Genomic DNA, 16,691 nt, shown 5'->3' with positions numbered 1-16,691 from the left:
TTCCCCCGTTACCGCAAAAAACGCTGATGAATTTCTCGACACTGTTGGCCGCCGTCGGAGGGTAATTTTCCCAATTTCTATCCTCTTAATTCGATAATTTTTTCTTCAAATTAACTGACGAAAATGTTTCGTCCACAACAACGCAGCGTGATGTGACCCGCGGACGCGGCTATGGATCGATGGAGGAGTGTGTCTTCGGTCAAGTCAGAATCGGTGGGACTTTCCTCAGCCAAGCATCAAGGGTTCGAATCCAGAAAGGATTCAAACGACAGAAACAAGAGTTGAGGAGGTTCCAACGAACGGTTTGTGAAAACGGTCGTGAAGCCTTCTCGGAACATACGGACGCGGCTGAGCGGATACGGCTAATGGCAGGACTCGGTGGGAAACGGAGGTGGAAACGACGCGAGATGGTACTGGGAAGTCTCGAGGACTGATGGTAAAGAACTCAAGGCTGGCGAAGTGGAATCGATGATAGAATCGAGAGCTGGCGGAAGAGAACTCGAGGTTGGGACGGTGGGACGAAAGAGATGGGCGATGGATAGAGGTGGTTTGATGCGACGACACAAGAGGGTTGGCTCTCCTCTTGATACGGTCAACTAAGAGATTACAAACCCGGTTTGTGAATCTCTTAGGGTTTCTCAAGAGCCAAGTCCCGGACTTAGGCTAAGGAGAGAGGTAAGACAAGAACAAAGAATCTCTCTTTGTGAAAATTTCTATTTCTTTCAAGTCTGCCTTTTACAATGAGGGTAGATGCCTTTATATAATGAGGCTTACATAAGGAGACTCTAAAACCCTAGAGACGTGGCCATGATCTAAACCATACACATGGCCAAAAGCAAAAGCAAAAGTAAAGTAAAGCAAAGACCAATCCAACGGTCAAAGAAGGTTCAAGAAGAAATTCAAAAGAAAAGAAGGGAAGGGGATAGGGTGGCCACGTCATTGGCTGAACGTGGATATGATCTTCACTTCCTTGGCTCCCAAGCATGTCAATAAGTGTTTCCAAGTCATGAGCCAAGTGGGATCGAAGTGGAGATGCACTAGAGTTTGCTGCCTCGTTAAAACCTCTTTGGTAAACCCATTGGGACAAACCCAAAGTAGGAAACAGAGTACAGCTCCTTCTAATGGCTTAGGGATGTCTTCACACTGGCGTGATGGTGAAGACACTCAATTCAAGCTTCCCAAAGCTGGTCGCGGCTCAATGTGCCTAAGTGGTGATGCTAAACTTGGGTCCTTTGTGCGTAGGTTGAAGCTCGGCCTTGAAATACTCAAGAGGTGACTTTGTCTTGTTCCCCCAAGTTGATTCTTCTTTGGTCGCCTTGTTGGAGCTCCCTTGGTCACGTTGAGGCTCCTAGGAGGGTCGCCGGTGCCTTGGCCGCGTTCGAGATAGGCGTTCTGTCCATGTCCGAAGCTTCTCGGTCATGCGTCTCGGAGCCGTCTGGGACGTCTCGGGCGTCTTGGTCAGGGGGTCGAACCCGTGATCACATCATTCCCTCCCTCTTCTAGAAGTTTTGACCTCAAAACTTTGCTTTTCACCTGATTCAACATAAGAAGGCCCAAATCAGTAGCATCACAAGTTCATTCGCGGCTTAATACCGGGATCAAAGGAAAATAGTAGAGCCTTAAGAGTAAAGGATAGGACTCCCCTGATAAGGCTAGCGGTGAACGGTGTTTTGATTCCTTCGTAGGCCGCGGTAGGTTGTAGATGCTCTCCAGGATGCCACACGTAGTTTTGGTCCGCACCAAAGTTGATCAAATGCACCGCCATATGACCTTGTGTGGTAAAGGTCTTGGCGCTAAAAATGGAGAGAGATGGCTCGGTCTTGGCGACTCCCAGCTGGAGCGTACTACTTGTAGTAGTCAATAATTTCACTGGATGGACAGACCTTTCAGTGGCCATCTTCGGTGGCTCAGCTTGCTTGAAACTCTCCATTATCAAGCACTCGTCGGTTATGGCGTTAAACACACGGCCTGACTCCTCTTTGGCCTCGCCCAGAGACTTGTCACACTCCCCGAAAGAGGACTCTTGCTCCACGCCTTGCTCCGAAGGTGGTGGTTGAGCGTCAAGTCGGCCTTGGTCTGTGTGATGTTCGATGCTCGTTCTTGGCGCTTCCGGTTTTGGCTTATCCTCGGCCCAAACTCCTCCTTTGGCCGGTCCCTTGCACAGTGTGGGCAGCTCACGGTGCTGAACTAGCGGCACATAGCTCCTTGGACTTGGTATGGTCGCGGCGCTGACTACTTCCTGGAATGGTTCCTTGTATCGTACTGGCGGCTCGCGGAACGGCACTAGGGGCGCATAAGTCCTTGAACTCTCGGCAGGGGCCGAGTTACGGCTTGTTTGCGGGGCCGGCATTGGAACTGGTGCACGGTATTGAGCGGAACGCGCATACGTCCTGCTTGGCTGCTCAACATAGGCCGAATGATGCCTTGATCGCGGAGCCGGTGTAGGAGGTGGTTCATAGTGCTGGCACTGTGGAGTCTGTCTTCGCGTGGGAGCACTTGGAGACCAGGTAGGGATGCCTAGGTCACGGCCTCGATGATCACGCGGCCTTCTTTCGGCCCGTTGACGAGTTGTTGATTCAATCCGGTCGAGTCTATCGTTGAGGTCTCGAAGCGTGTGTTGGAGTGAGATCAGCGCGTCTGCTGTGCTGGGTGGCTTGGGAATAGGCTCCTTTCTTCTTACGGATCGGTGCCTCGGCTTCTTGGTGTACGCAACCCAGTCATCACTATCGGAGTCTTCATATAGATTCGCCCTTGATTCTTCAACGCGGGTAGCTCGTGACAAGGACGGCCAATAACAGTCTGGCGGTCCACGTTCGAGCTCTCCTTGATCTAACTCCTCGCCATAGTCTTCCTCGGACCAATATTCATCTCCGTTGGCCTCTTGCTCCAGTTCCAGGCCAAGTTCTTCATCACACCACGATCCTATTTCAGTTTCATTCTCATCAAACTCCATGCTAGATCAGTGAGTGATCAAGCGATGCATGTCGTTCGCGATCTTGGTGATGGCTTTGGAACAAGGTGCGGTTGATGGTACGGACGGCTGTCGGAAATCGTCGGTGTTACGGTCGGATTGGTCGGATTGCTAACGATGGCACGGCAGAGAGACGAATGGCCAACGGTGGTTGGGTGAAGATTTGCTGACGCGGCTACACGACCGAAGGTTGATCCTTGGTTGTTGACGCGTCTTGGTCCGTACGTGATGTGCTGGCCGAGCAAGTTGTGTACCTCGTCAAAACAAAAGAATATTCGTGAGTATATTTAAATTCAAATGGACCACAAGGAGAAATTTATCTCACCAAAGCAATGATTGAGGACAGCTCACGAAAATTCAAACCTAAGACCAAACAAAAGCAAAAGAGAAAGCAAAAAGAAAAAGAAAAAGCACAAAAAGACAAGAAATGCTTTAAGACTAAAGGAAAACACAAATCCTAAACAAACTCTAGCAATTTCGATCTAGATGCAAACAAGATGAACAATGATGCAACAAAGATGAACAATGATGCAAGCTAACAACCTAGATAAAAGAATAAACAAACTCACACATGCACAAAATAAATCAAATGACGAAATGGAACAAACTAAACAAGATGATGCGAGCTAGACTAATAAACAACCTAGAGAAAGAAGCAACTCTATCTACTAAAGCCAAAAAGCAAAAGCAAAAGTAAGTTGCTAAAAGCCAAGAAGACAACTCTCCCATGGACCACAAGGTTCAAAGGAAGGCTATCCACGTCCACATTTGTTGTGGTCTTGACCAAAAGCACTTTAGAGGTGGCTAATCTCTCTACACACAAAAGCAACTAATCCTAGACCACACAAGAAAATTCAACACGGTTTTGACCAGTTTGAATTTCAAACGCTTGGCTAAAATTGAAAGTGAAAAGCAAGTGGTAGAAACCAAATGACTTTCACTCCTTTAAAAATACCAAAAGCGAAAGGTAAAAACACCAAAACACAACTAAAGCAAAGCACAAACGAATCTAGCACCCTAAAACAACAAAACAAAAAGCAACACAGCCTTTAAAAGATCTAGACAAGACAACTAAGAACACTCAAGAACAAAACAAGAACAGAAAGAACAACTAAGAACAAAGCTAGAAACGAGATGGAATCTAACAACCTAGAACACAAAACGAAACTAACAACCTAAAGATCGAAGCTTTATACAAAAGAGAAGAGTTTTAGATCGACACAACCTTGTAGGAGCGTTTGAAGCTCTGATACCAAGCTGATGTGACCCGCGGACGCGGCTATGGATCGATGGAGGAGTGTGTCTTCGGTCAAGTCAGAATCGGTGGGACTTTCCTCAGCCAAGCATCAAGGGTTCGAATCCAGAAAGGATTCAAACGACAGAAACAAGAGTTGAGGAGGTTCCAACGAACGGTTTGTGAAAACGGTCGTGAAGCCTTCTCGGAACGTACGGACGCGGCTGAGCGGATACGGCTAATGGCAGGACTCGGTGGGAAACGGAGGTGGAAACGACGCGAGATGGTACTGGGAAGTCTCGAGGACTGATGGTAAAGAACTCAAGGCTGGCGAAGTGGAATCGATGATAGACTCGAGAGCTGGCGGAAGAGAACTCGAGGTTGGGACGGTGGGACGAAAGAGATGGGCGATGGAATAGAGGTGGTTTGATGCGACGACACAAGAGGGTTGGCTCTCCTCTTGATACGGTCAACTAAGAGATTACAAACCCGGTTTGTGAATCTCTTAGGGTTTCTCAAGAGCCAAGTCCCAGACTTAGGCTAAGGAGAGAGGTGAGACAAGAACAAAGAATCTGTCTTTGTGAAAATTTCTATTTCTTTCAAGTCTGCCTTTTACAATGAGGGTAGATGCCTTTATATAATGAGGCTTACATAAGGAGACTCTAAAACCCTAGAGACGTGGCCATGATCTAAACCATACACATGGCCAAAAGCAAAAGCAAAAGTAAAGTAAAGCAAAGACCAATCCAATGGTCAAAGAAGGTTCAAGAAGAAATTCAAAAGAAAAGAAGGGAAGGGGATAGGGTGGCCACGTCATTGGCTGAACGTGGATAGGATCTTCACTTCCTTGGCTCCCAAGCATGTCAATAAGTGTTTCCAAGTCATGAGCCAAGTGGGATCGAAGTGGAGATGCACTAGAGTTTGCTGCCTCGTTAAAACCTCTTTGGTAAACCCATTGGGACAAACCCAAATTAGGAAAAAGAGTACAGCTCCTTCTAATGGCTTAGGGATGTCTTCACACTGGCGTGATGGTGAAGACACTCAATTCAAGCTTCCCAAAGCTGGTCGCGGCTCAATGTGCCTAAGTGGTGATGCTAAACTTGGGTCCTTTGTGCGTAGGTTGAAGCTCGGCCTTGAAATACTCAAGAGGTGACTTTGTCTTGTTCCCCCAAGTTGATTCTTCTTTGGTCGCCTTGTTGGAGCTCCCTTGGTCACGTTGAGGCTCCTAGGAGGGTCGCCGGTGCCTTGGCCGCGTTCGAGATAGGCGTTCTGTCCATGTCCGAAGCTTCTCGGTCATGCGTCTCGGAGCCGTCTGGGACGTCTCGGGCGTCTTGGTAAGGGGGTCGAACCCGTGATCACATCACAGCGCGTCAAGACAAACGCCACAGTCACGCGCCCTTCCCTACGCACCATCGAACAAACATAATTCAGGGGGCATAGGAGTAAAATGCTACACTGCCATAATCTATCAATATGGCATATTCCAAAAGTTTTTTTCAATATGGCACATTTTGTAAGAAATTCAAAAAATATGGCAAAATTGCCAAAAATCCCTTAACTGTATGTATTAAATAATAATTTAAATAATAAAATATAAGATTAAATAAAAGTGAAAGAAGAATTATATTTTAATCTAACATATTGCTTTAAATTTAGGTAGATATATTTTAGGAAATTTGAAATTAATATTTTCAAATAAGAAAATGATTGTGTTTGGTTGCAAGAATTGTAGAGAATTTAGCTGGGACTTGTTTGGATACAAAAATAAAGAAAGATAGCACAAAAATGTACTCTAAAATTGTTAAGATAGATTTCAGCATAACTATTAATTCCCATATAAACATAACTCTACTAGGACTAAATACTAAATATATGCCTCTATTTTTTTTTTCCCAAAATTTGATGCCCTAAGCGAATGTTTTTTTTTTCTAACTATCGCATGGCTTTGTTTGGAATCTGTGTTTCTTCTCGGATCTCTTCTAATTGGGTTATTGTGTTTTGTTTGTATTTTTGATGTTCTTTCTGTTTTTTGGTCTATTTTGTTACTAGTATATTTTTGTATCTTCTTTAATTTTTTTGACAATAGTATAAATACTATACAATGATAATTTATTTTATATGATTTTTAAGAAAAGAAAAAACATAAAGGCCCCATTGGTGGTTAGACTTTCAAATATGAAGATTTTTTTTTTCTTTTTAAGTCTTAAAAGTATATTTTTTTTCATTCTAATCATGCTTTTTATCATCTTAACAACCTTGTAAGTGTATCTAAAATTTCTCAAAGTCTAACTTCTTTAATTTGTCTTACAGTGAGTCTTGTTTTTAAAAGCCAACAAAATGTGACTTTGTTTTTCAAAAAATCAATATTCACAGTTCTTACAAATTAGAAATAGTTTTCCGTAAAAATCTCTACCAATCAAACCCCTAAGAATATAGACTTTTTGTGGAATGTCAACCTCAAAGCATTTTAAAAACCTATTAGAGCATAACCATTGGTCATCCTATGAAAATGGGTTCTAAAATAGTATTTTAATATAATAATATCATTTATTTTAAATCTGGTTTGTTTTTTAAAAACCAACCAATCAGATGATGACATTTAGTTAAAACGATGTGTGAGAGTGTCTCTACAAGTGTTGGCGGAGACCTTGTGTCTTTCTCTCTCATCACTTTTTAATTACTTTTTTGTTTTTATCAGTTTGACACCCACCATCACCATAGGATGACCAATGGTTATGCTCTTAATATCTTATACACTGGACAAAAACACAAAAAAACCACAACATATTAGATAAAAGTCCAATGGGCCTTTTTCCTATTAAGCCTATCGCAACAGCTACAAAAAAAACTCTTCGTCCCTCCAATTAATCTTCAGATGCCTCTTTTTTTTTGTTTTTGACAGTCTCTCTCTTAGACTCACACTCTACACGTGAAAGTTGCTACTGCTCAATTCTGCAATTGTCTCTTTTGTACGTCTCCTTTGCTCCTCCTGTTTCATCTTTATTTCCGCTAATTTTGTTTAAAAATTCCTACTTTCGTTCAAAAAGTTAGGATTTTTCAAGAATTGTTCGTATGATATTCACTTTGGTGACATTGTTTGATATCTACCTAAAGTTTTGGTTTTTGTTATCTTTTTGAAGTTTAAGCTTCTAGGGTATGTTCGATTTCTTGTTATTTCTTCGTTTAGAGTTTAGTTTCTCACATTAGTCTAATTTTTTTTACTCTGTTCGTCATTTAGTTAGGAACTGGAAAAAATGATTTCACTGTTAATCGTTGCGATGGAGCAGCATTGTGTTGAGGATGAGTTAACACTCACTGTTACTAGACTCAACAGTGAGTCCAAAAGACAGAAAATTTGCAAATCTTTGGAGAACTACAAAACCAATTCGGCTGGGATACTGAAGAGTTTACTGGACCATATCGATATGCTTGAATCCAATATCGAGAAGAGGGACTTGATTGGCTTAGGAACCATGTCAAATCAGATAAAAACCAGCTTCAAGTTCTGAGCTTATGTTTGGGGAAACTCAAAAACCAGATGAAGAAACAAACCAATGCACTTGACGAAAAGGAGAAAGAGATTAAAGCAGCAGAGATTGAAGCATGTGACAAGAGAAAGGAGCTTGGTTTGATAAACAAACTTGAGTTGGAGAAGAAAGAGTTGAGACAGACGACTAGCATTGTGTTTGTTAAGAACTGTAACATCCGCGAACCAAATATTGCATTTTTGGTCTGAGTGTCGATCGACACTACGTGTTATGGTTTGGTCGTGTTTGTTTTAATTGCTGTTTTGTTCGGTTTGGTTCAATTAGAAATCCTTAATTCGCATTTATAAGTGAAGAAGCGACGAATTTAGGGTTTTGGAAGTTTTGTTTTGTCGCCGTTAAGTGAGAAAGAGAGAAAAAGGAGAGAAAGCGTTGGAGAGTTTTTTGTGAGTTTATGAGTCTGTTCTTGGCGTTTTTGGAGGGATCTGTAGCTGGAGAAGGGAGAGCTGTTGCTGGGAATGAAGGAGAAGGTTCCTAAGGTGTTGTTTCCACCGTTTCTCAACCCAATCTTCCTGTAAAAGGTAAAGGTAAAGTGTGATCGTGGAATCAAGGCGATGAGGAGGAGGATGTTCTAGAGGCTTAATTGACTGTGGTCTAGCTATTGTTAGGTTGCTAGTGTTGAGTTGATAGAACATTGTAGGATGTTGGAACTTGGTTATTGCATTGTTGATTTTGGATTATTGCATTGTTGGTTATTGGATTATTATTGTTGGAATTCTTATGGGTTTAATGGAATTGTTTTCTTTGGTTATCCGCTGTTGTTGATTGTTGCTAGGTTGATAGTGGGTATGGGACCACTAGTGAATTAATATTATTTAAAAAAAAAATGGGAAGGGTTGTTTCATTTTGGTATCAGAGCCCTTACGGTTCTAGGTCTAGGGTTCAATGTGCTTTTGCTGTTGATGTTTAGGATTTCATGCTAGAGTTGATTGTGTGAGTTAGTCAATTGTGTGTGGCATGAGGTCCTAGAACATCCTCTTCGAGCCTGCTTTGTGATTCCACGGTGAGTTGTGTTCTTGGTGATACAGATGGTTAGAGGTGAGGATGCTGTTGGTCGCGGTCGTGGTCATGGTCATGGTCGTGGTCGTGGTCGGGGACGAGGTCAGGTTCCCGAGGCCAGTGAGAGTGTGACCCAGAGCATGGCCAGTGAGGAGGTAGCAGAGTCACAGGTTCATCCTAGTGTGTCTAGAGACTAGGCTGGTTTGGGTGACGGCAGGGCGGATGGGCCCAGTGTCGGTCACGGTGTGGCCCTGGGTGTGGGGGTTGCAGCAGGGGTGCTCCAGTCAGGGAGGATGTCTTGATGGGCTTGCTAGCTCAGGTTTTGGAGCGACTTCCAGCAGTAGTGCCACCAGAGGTTGGTGGGCAGGTTCCAGTGGTGCCGCGAGTGATTGGTGGGAAGGTTCCAGTAGTGCCGCCAATGGTTGCTGGGCAGGTTCCAGTAGTGCTGCCAGTGGTTGGTGGGCAGGTTCCAGCGGTGCAGCCTGTGGCGGGTTTGCAGGCAGGTGTGCAGCCGGGGACCAAGGTAGTGGACGCTCAGTATGTGCAGATGATGGTGCAGCTGCACCGAGTGGGAGCGGGGTCTTTCTCGGGAGGTACAAATCTGAGTGTAGCGGATGAGTGGAGAGAGCGAATGGAGGATCTTTTCCTTTTGCTTCGGTGTCCCAACCAGTTCAGGGTGGATTTGGCAGTGTACTACTTGTCAGGTGATGCACGTGTGTGGTGGAGGTCGGTGACAGCACGGAGGGTGCAGCGGGATATGACTTGGCGAGATTTTATGAGGGAGTTTAACTCCAAGTATTTTCCACAGGAGGCTCTTGATCACATGGAGGCACGGTTCTTGGGGTTGACTCAGGGGGACCATACAGTGCCGGAGTTGGATGCAGAGTTCAGTCGACTTGTGGGGTATGCAGGCCGGGCATGGGAGCTAGAGTCGACTTAGGTGCAGAGGTTCTTGTTGGCTCTGCGGGATGATCTGAGGACTCGGTGCAGAGTGAGGAGCTATGCTACGAGAGTAGAGCTGGTTGAGGTTGCAGCGGGGATAGAGGACGACTTGAGGTCACAAGTGGTTGTGGTCAGTCCTTCGGTACAACCACATTGGTCTCAGCCGCATTCTGTTCCTAGTAAGAGCGGCAAGCCTGCGCATGGGCATAAGCGGAAGTTTGATGATATGCAGAGATCGAGGTATGGTGGTGCGAGATGCTTTGGGTGTGGTAGGAGGGACCACAAGGTGACCAATTGTCCGCAGAGACGTAAGCAGCGGGCAGTGATGGAGCAGCGGGCGGTGACGGAGCCGTGGACAGATACCCGAGTGTGTTACTACTGCAGAGAGACTGGGCATATCAAGCCTCGTTGTCCCAAGTTGCAGCAGATGGCAGTAGCAGCGGTGCAGGCTGGAGGTCAGTCATGAGTGCAACAGGGTGTCCAGCACGGTGTGCAGCCGGTGGGTTGGATTGATCCGACGTTACGGGTGTACTCGACTGTGGAGACCGGTGGCACAAGTGCAGGAGCGATCATAGGTATAAATTCTGAGATTCGAACTTGGTCAATTCAATAGTTCAGATTATGTTTGTTTTTGCTTGTGTTCGAATGTTAGGTTCTCAACACATGAGGTTTGTGTAGGGACCTTATTGGTGGGCGGCTTTAATTCCATGTTATGTTTGATTCGGGAACTTCTCATAGCTTCATCACTCCGGAGTGTGCAGAGAGTGCGGGAATCAGAGGGGACTCTGGGGAGCGTACAGGAGTTGTCAGGGTTGCGGGAGGCAAGTTCCTGAGAGTTATTGGACGAGCTAGAGGAGTTGATATTCAGATCGTGGAGGAGTCGTGGCCAGCAAATTTGCTTATTAGTCCAGTGAAGTTGTATGATGTTATTCTCGGGATGGATTGGTTGCATCGGCATAAGGTGCATTTGGATTGTTATCGGGGTACAGTGGAGGTTGATCGTCCAGGAGTGAAGTTGGTTTTTCAGGGTATTAGACCGAGTTGGGGAGTCTCGTGATCTCGGCCATTCAGGCTGGGAAGATGATCAAGAAGGGCCGTGAGGCTTATCTGGTTACTATATCTATGCCAAAGTCAGTGGGGAAGTCTACGGTTAGTGGTATTCCAGTAGTGGAGGATTTTGAGGATGTGTTTCAATCATTGCAGGGATTACCACCATCTCGGTCGGATCCTTTTACTATTGAACTGGAACCGGGGACGATGTCGTTATCCAAGGCTCCTTACAAAATGGCTCCAGCAGAGATGGCAGAGCTGAAGAAGCAGCTGGAGGATTTGTTGGGTAAGGGATTCATCTGCCCTGGTGTATAACCGTGGGGAGCGCCGGTATTGTTTGTGAAGAAGAAGGATGGGAGTTTCCGGTTGTGTATTGATTCTCGGGGTTTGAACCAGGTCACTGTGAAGAACAAGTACCCTCTTCTCAGGATCGATGAGTTGTTGGATCAGTTGAGGGGTGCTACTTGGTTATCTAAGGTGGATCTGGCATCAGATTATCATCAGATACCGATAGATGAGGCAGATGTGAGGAAGACGGCTTTCAGGACGAGGTATGGGCACTATGAGTTTGTGTGGATGCCTTTCGGGTTGACTAACGCGCCAGCTGCGTTTATGAGATTGATGAACAGCGTGTTCGAGGAGTTTCTGGATGAGTTTGTCATCATTTTCATCGACGACATCCTGGTATATTCCAAGAGTCCTGAGGAGCACGCAATACATCTGAGAGCAGTTCTGGAGAAGCTGCGGGAGCAGAAGTTGTTTGCTAAGCTGAGTAAGTGTAGTTTCTGGCAGCGTGAGATGGGGTTCTTAGGCCACATTGTTTCTGCAGAGGGAGTTTCGGTGGATCCCGAGAAGATTTAGGCCATCAAGGAGTGGCCGAGGCCGCAGAGTGCCACTGAGATTCGAAGTTTTCTGGGGTTAGCAGGTTACTACAGGAGGTTTGTTCGGGGTTTTGCGAGTATGGCACAACCGTTAACTAAGCTTACAGGGAAGGAGGTCCCATTTGTGTGGTCACCAGAGTGTGAGGCGAGTTTTGCAAGCCTCAAGCAGATGTTGACTACCACGCCGATGTTAGCACTGCCTGAGCAGAACGAGCCTTACATCGTGTATATAGATGCTTCTGGAGTGGGAGGTTTTGTTCTTATGCAGCAGGGGAAGGTTATAGCCTATGCTTCGCGGCAGTTGCGGAAGCACGAGGCAAATTATCCTACTCATGATTTGGAGATGGCAGCAGTGATATTTGCTCTGAAGATTTGGAGGTCTTATCTGTATGGCGGGAAGGTACAGGTATTTACAGATCACAAGAGTTTGAAGTACATTTTTACTCAGCCTGAGCTGAATTTTAGGCAGAGGCGTTGGATGGAGTTAGTAGCGGATTATGATCTGGACATAGCTTACCATCCTGGTAAAGCTAACCTAGTTGCAGATGCCTTGAGTCGGAAGTGGGCGGATTCGGCTCAGGAGCAGGATATGAAGGCGTTGGTAGGTGAGATTAGTGCATTGAGGTTGTGTGCTATCTCACAAGAACCTTTGGGTTTGGAGGCAGCTGATCGAGCACATTTGTTGGGCAGAGTGCGGTTAGCTCAGGAGAGCGATGAGGGGCTGGTGAATGCCTCCAAGGCTGCGGGTTCGGAGGTTCAGGTCTCTGCTAATGGTACTATCCTTGTGCATGGTCGGGTCTGTGTGCCCAAGGGTGAGGATTTGAGGCAGGAGATACTGAGAGAGGCTCATTCGAGCAAGTTCTATATTCATCCAAGAGGGACCAAGATGTACCGTGACCTCAAGCGGTATTATCACTGGGTTGGGATGAAGAAGGATGTGGCCGACTGGGTGGCAAAGTGTGATACTTGCCCATTCCAGAGTGGAAGTGGGATTTGATCACGATGGACTTTGTGGTGGGATTGCCTGTGTCGAGGATGTTTGATGCGATTTGGGTCATTGTGGACCGTTTGACTAAGTCTGCGCATTTTCTGGCCATCAAGAAAACTGATGGAGCAGCGATTTTGGCCAAGAAGTACGTGAGGGAGATAGTCAGATTGCATGGTGTGCGTGCTAGTATTGTGTCTGATAGAGATTCCAAGTTCACCTCGGTGTTCTGGAAGGCGTTTCAGGCAGAGATGGGCACATATGAGTACGGCCTACCATCCTCAGACGGACGGCCAGTCGGAGAGGATGATCCAGATTTTGGAGGATTTACTAAGGATGTGCGTGTTGGATTGGGGTGGTCATTGGGCAGATCATTTGAGCTTGGTGGAGTTTGCTTACAACAACAGTTACCATGCAAGTATTGGGATGGCCCCTTATGAGGCATTGTATGGGAGGCCGTGTCGTACACCGTTATGTTGGACTCAGGTGGGGGAGAGAAGCATATATGGTGCGGATTTTATTCAGGAGACCTCAGAGAAGATTCGGGTTCTGAGGCTGAACATGAAGGAAGCTCAGGATCGGCAGAAGAGCTATGCTGATAAGAGGAGGAAGGATCTTGAGTTTCAGGTTGGTGATAGAGTGTACCTCAAGATAGCCATGTTGCAGGGTCCAAACAGGTCATTGACAGAGACTAAGTTGAGTCCAAGGTACATGGGTCCGGTCAGGGTAGTTGAGCGGGTGGGACCAGTGGCATACCGGCTGGAGTTGCCTGAGGTTATGCGTACGTTCCACAAGGTATTTCATGTGTCGATACTAAGGAAGTGTCTTCACGAGGGTGATCGGTTGTTGCCTACGATTCCTGAGGATCTTCAGCCCAACATGACTTTGGAGGTGAGACCGTTGAGGGTGGTTGGGAGGAGAGTCAAGGAACTTCGGAAGAAGAAGATTCCTTTGATGAGAGTCCTGTGGGACTGTGATGGAGTAGAGGAGCAGACTTGGGAGCCCGAGGCGAGGATGAAGGCAAGATTTAAAAAGTGGTTTGAGAAGGATGCCGCGACTTGAGCTTGTCTAGCCGGGTCTAAGTTGTAGTCCGTGGCTGGAGCGGGTATGGAGTATTCCAGCCCATCTCTCTTGATACTTGGTCGCTTAGGGGTGGTTGGTTGTGCGACTAAGTACCAAGATGAGGTGGTGTTCGGGATGCGGATTTATGGCTTGGATTGTTGTATCTTATTTTTCTTTTGTATTTCGTTGAGGTTGTAATGATTATGACATTTTTGAGATTAACAAGATGAGTATTTTTCTTTATGTTTGACTGTTGTTGTCATGGGGAAAAAGAGAGAAATAGCTTGGGTTTCTATTTTTGGAAGTTTCCATAAATAGAAAGTTTCCACAAAAAGGAGGTTTCCAGATTTAGAAAGTTTCTAAAAGGGGAATTTTTGTGGGAAGTGTTGAGGTAGATCTAACGGGAGATACTCTATGGCATCAGATTTGTTTTTGCTCAAGGCCGTGTGGGCCCAACTCATGTGATACCGATAGCTCGATGAACTTTGTGGCCAGAGAGTGGGAGTGGTATGTTGCTTCGGATGACAATCCGAGAGCGCGCTTTAGGGTGACGACCCAAGAGCGGGATATTTAAGACTCCCTGGATACCGTAGCTGTGAGCCGCGGCTCGGTAGTGAGCCGGTATGTCTCGATGGTTGCGACCCAAGAGCGGGGGGAGTGTGTGTGAGTGACTTCCTGGATGCCGTAGCTTAAGGCGGTTGGCCTGATAGCGAGCCGGCATGATTCGTTGGTTGCGACCACGAACAGGGAAAGCACTAAGTTGTGAGCAAATAGTGTATTTGATGTGAGTATATTGGCTAGAGGGAGACCTCATGGTTCAGTCGGAGGTGTGCTGGCTGTTGCGATAGTTGCACGGGAAACCTTGGCTGACGGTGTTTAGTCTGTCGGAAGACGTGCGGGCCGTGTTGACGGTGGCACGGAGGTCCTTGACGGATGGACGGTGCTGCGGGTTTCGAGAACGAATCCTTATTGGTGGAGGAGAATTGTAATATCCACGAACCAAATATTGCATTTTTGGTCTGAGTGTCTATCGACACCCTTGGTGTATCGATCGACACTATTTGTTCCGGTTGGTCGTGTTTGTTTTAATTGCTGTTTCGTTCGGTTTGGTTCAATTAGAAATCCTTAATTCACATTTATAAGTGAAGAAGCGACGAATTAAGGGTTTTGGGAGTTTTGTTTTGTCGCCGTTAAGTGAGAAAGAGAGAAAAAGGAGAGAAAGCGTTGGAGAGTGTTTTTGTGAGTTTATGGGTCTGTTCTTGGCGTTTTTGGAGGGATCTGTGGCTGGAGAAGGGAGAGCTGTTGCTGGGAACGAAGGAGAAGGTTCCTAAGGTGTTGTTTCACCGTTTCTCAACCCAATCTTCCTGTAAAAGAGGTAAAGGTAAAGTGTGATCGTGGAATCAAGGCGATGAAGAGGAGGATGTTCTAGAGGCTTGATTGATTGTGGTCTAGCTATTGTTAGGTTGCTAGTGTTGAGTTGATAGAACCATGTAAGATGTTGGAACTTGGTTATTGCATTGTAGGTTTTGGATTATTGTATTGTTGGTTATTGGATTATTACTGTTGGACTTCTTATTGGTTTAATGGAATTGTTTTCTCTGGTTATCCGCTGTTGTTGATTATTGCTACTTGCTAGGTTGATAGTGGGTATGGGACCACTAGTGAATTAATGTTTTTTTTTTTTAAAAACGGGAAGGGTTGTTTCAAGAACGAGCAGCAGCTTCTCGTAGTGGAGACTGAGCAGTTTATTGGAGATCCTCTCATGCGTTATAAAATCTCATCAGCTTCTCTTGGTCACCATGAAGTCTCCATATTCTTAGAGCTAACCTTAATCCAGCAGAATATGTTCTTGATCTAGTTGAGGGAGAAGTTAGGGATGCTCATCAAAGAAAAGAATCTGGTTTACGGGAGTTAGTAGTGGAGAATTTGGTTCTGTTTTTTGAAAGGCTAACCAAAATTGGAGGATTGGAGAAGCCTCATCTGCAGCTTAAGGCTATGTAGAAAATGATAACTGATAATTCTTATTGAACAAGGTGATCACATATTTATACAATCGGTTGTTAGGATTGCTAAGCTAAGATCACAATCCTAAGATATTCGAAGTTATCTTTACATGATAAATACAAACTATAGATAAACACTATCTATACTAATATGCCCCCTCAAGATGGACAGCAGCGACAGAGTCCAATCTTGTCTGAAAGTTCCAAGAACCGAGCACGAGGTAGGGGCTTTGTGAGAGCATTAGCGAGTTGATCAGCGGAGCAGATGTGAGCAACACGAAGATGCTTGCCTTGAACTTGTTCCCGAACGAAGTGATAGTCCAATGCTAGATGCTTCATGCGTGAATGAAACACCAGATTCACCGAGAGATATGTAGCTCCAATGTTATCACACTAGATAATAGGAACATCAGTAGACTTAAGACCAAGTTCTATCATGAGGGATGTGAGCCATTTAATTTCAGAAGCACCCGCGGTAAGAGCACGATACTCTGCTTCTGTCGAGGACCGAGCAACACCAGTCTGTTTCTTGGAGGACCAGGAAATTGGCTGTCGACCTAAGTAGGTAATGTAAGCTCCCGTAGAAGTGTAGTCATCACGATCAAGCCCAATCAGCATCAGAGAACGCATGGAGATTTTGAGGAGACTTAGCAGAGAAGAAGAGTCCCATGTTCGTTGTGCCTGCAAGATATCGCAAAACACGTTTGACTGCCTCCCAGTGAAGAGTGTGTGGCTGATGCATATACTGAGATAACCGGTTGACAGAAAAAGCAATGTCAGCCCTAGTCAAGCCAAGATACTGGAGGCTCCCAACTGTTGCACGATACATGGAGGGATCAGGAAGAATGTCTCCAGAAGAGAGAGTGATAACCTGACCAGAAGACATTGGCGTAGCAACAGGCTTTGCATCAGCCATTTGAGTTTTGTGAAGAAGTTCAGTAATGTACTTCGTCTGCGTAAGATGAAGACCCTCACTTGTGCGATAGGCTTCCATGCCAAGAAAGTAGGAGAGCTCACCT

General features: G+C 45.6%; 1 pseudogene; it reads left to right on the top strand.

The window, feature by feature from the left end:
* Positions 1-7,483: 7,483 nt before the first annotated feature.
* LOC147919745 (uncharacterized) overlaps positions 7,484-16,691 on the top strand; it is a 44,820-nt pseudogene continuing 35,612 nt past the window's right edge.

Source organism: Camelina sativa, chromosome 20 (genome assembly GCF_030686135.1).
Source record: "Camelina sativa cultivar CO46 ecotype springtype chromosome 20, ASM3068613v1".
In the NCBI taxonomy this organism is placed as follows: Eukaryota; Viridiplantae; Streptophyta; class Magnoliopsida; order Brassicales; family Brassicaceae; genus Camelina; species Camelina sativa.
The sequence above is the reverse complement of the archived record's forward strand: the minus strand, read 5'-3'. Positions and strand labels throughout refer to the sequence as shown.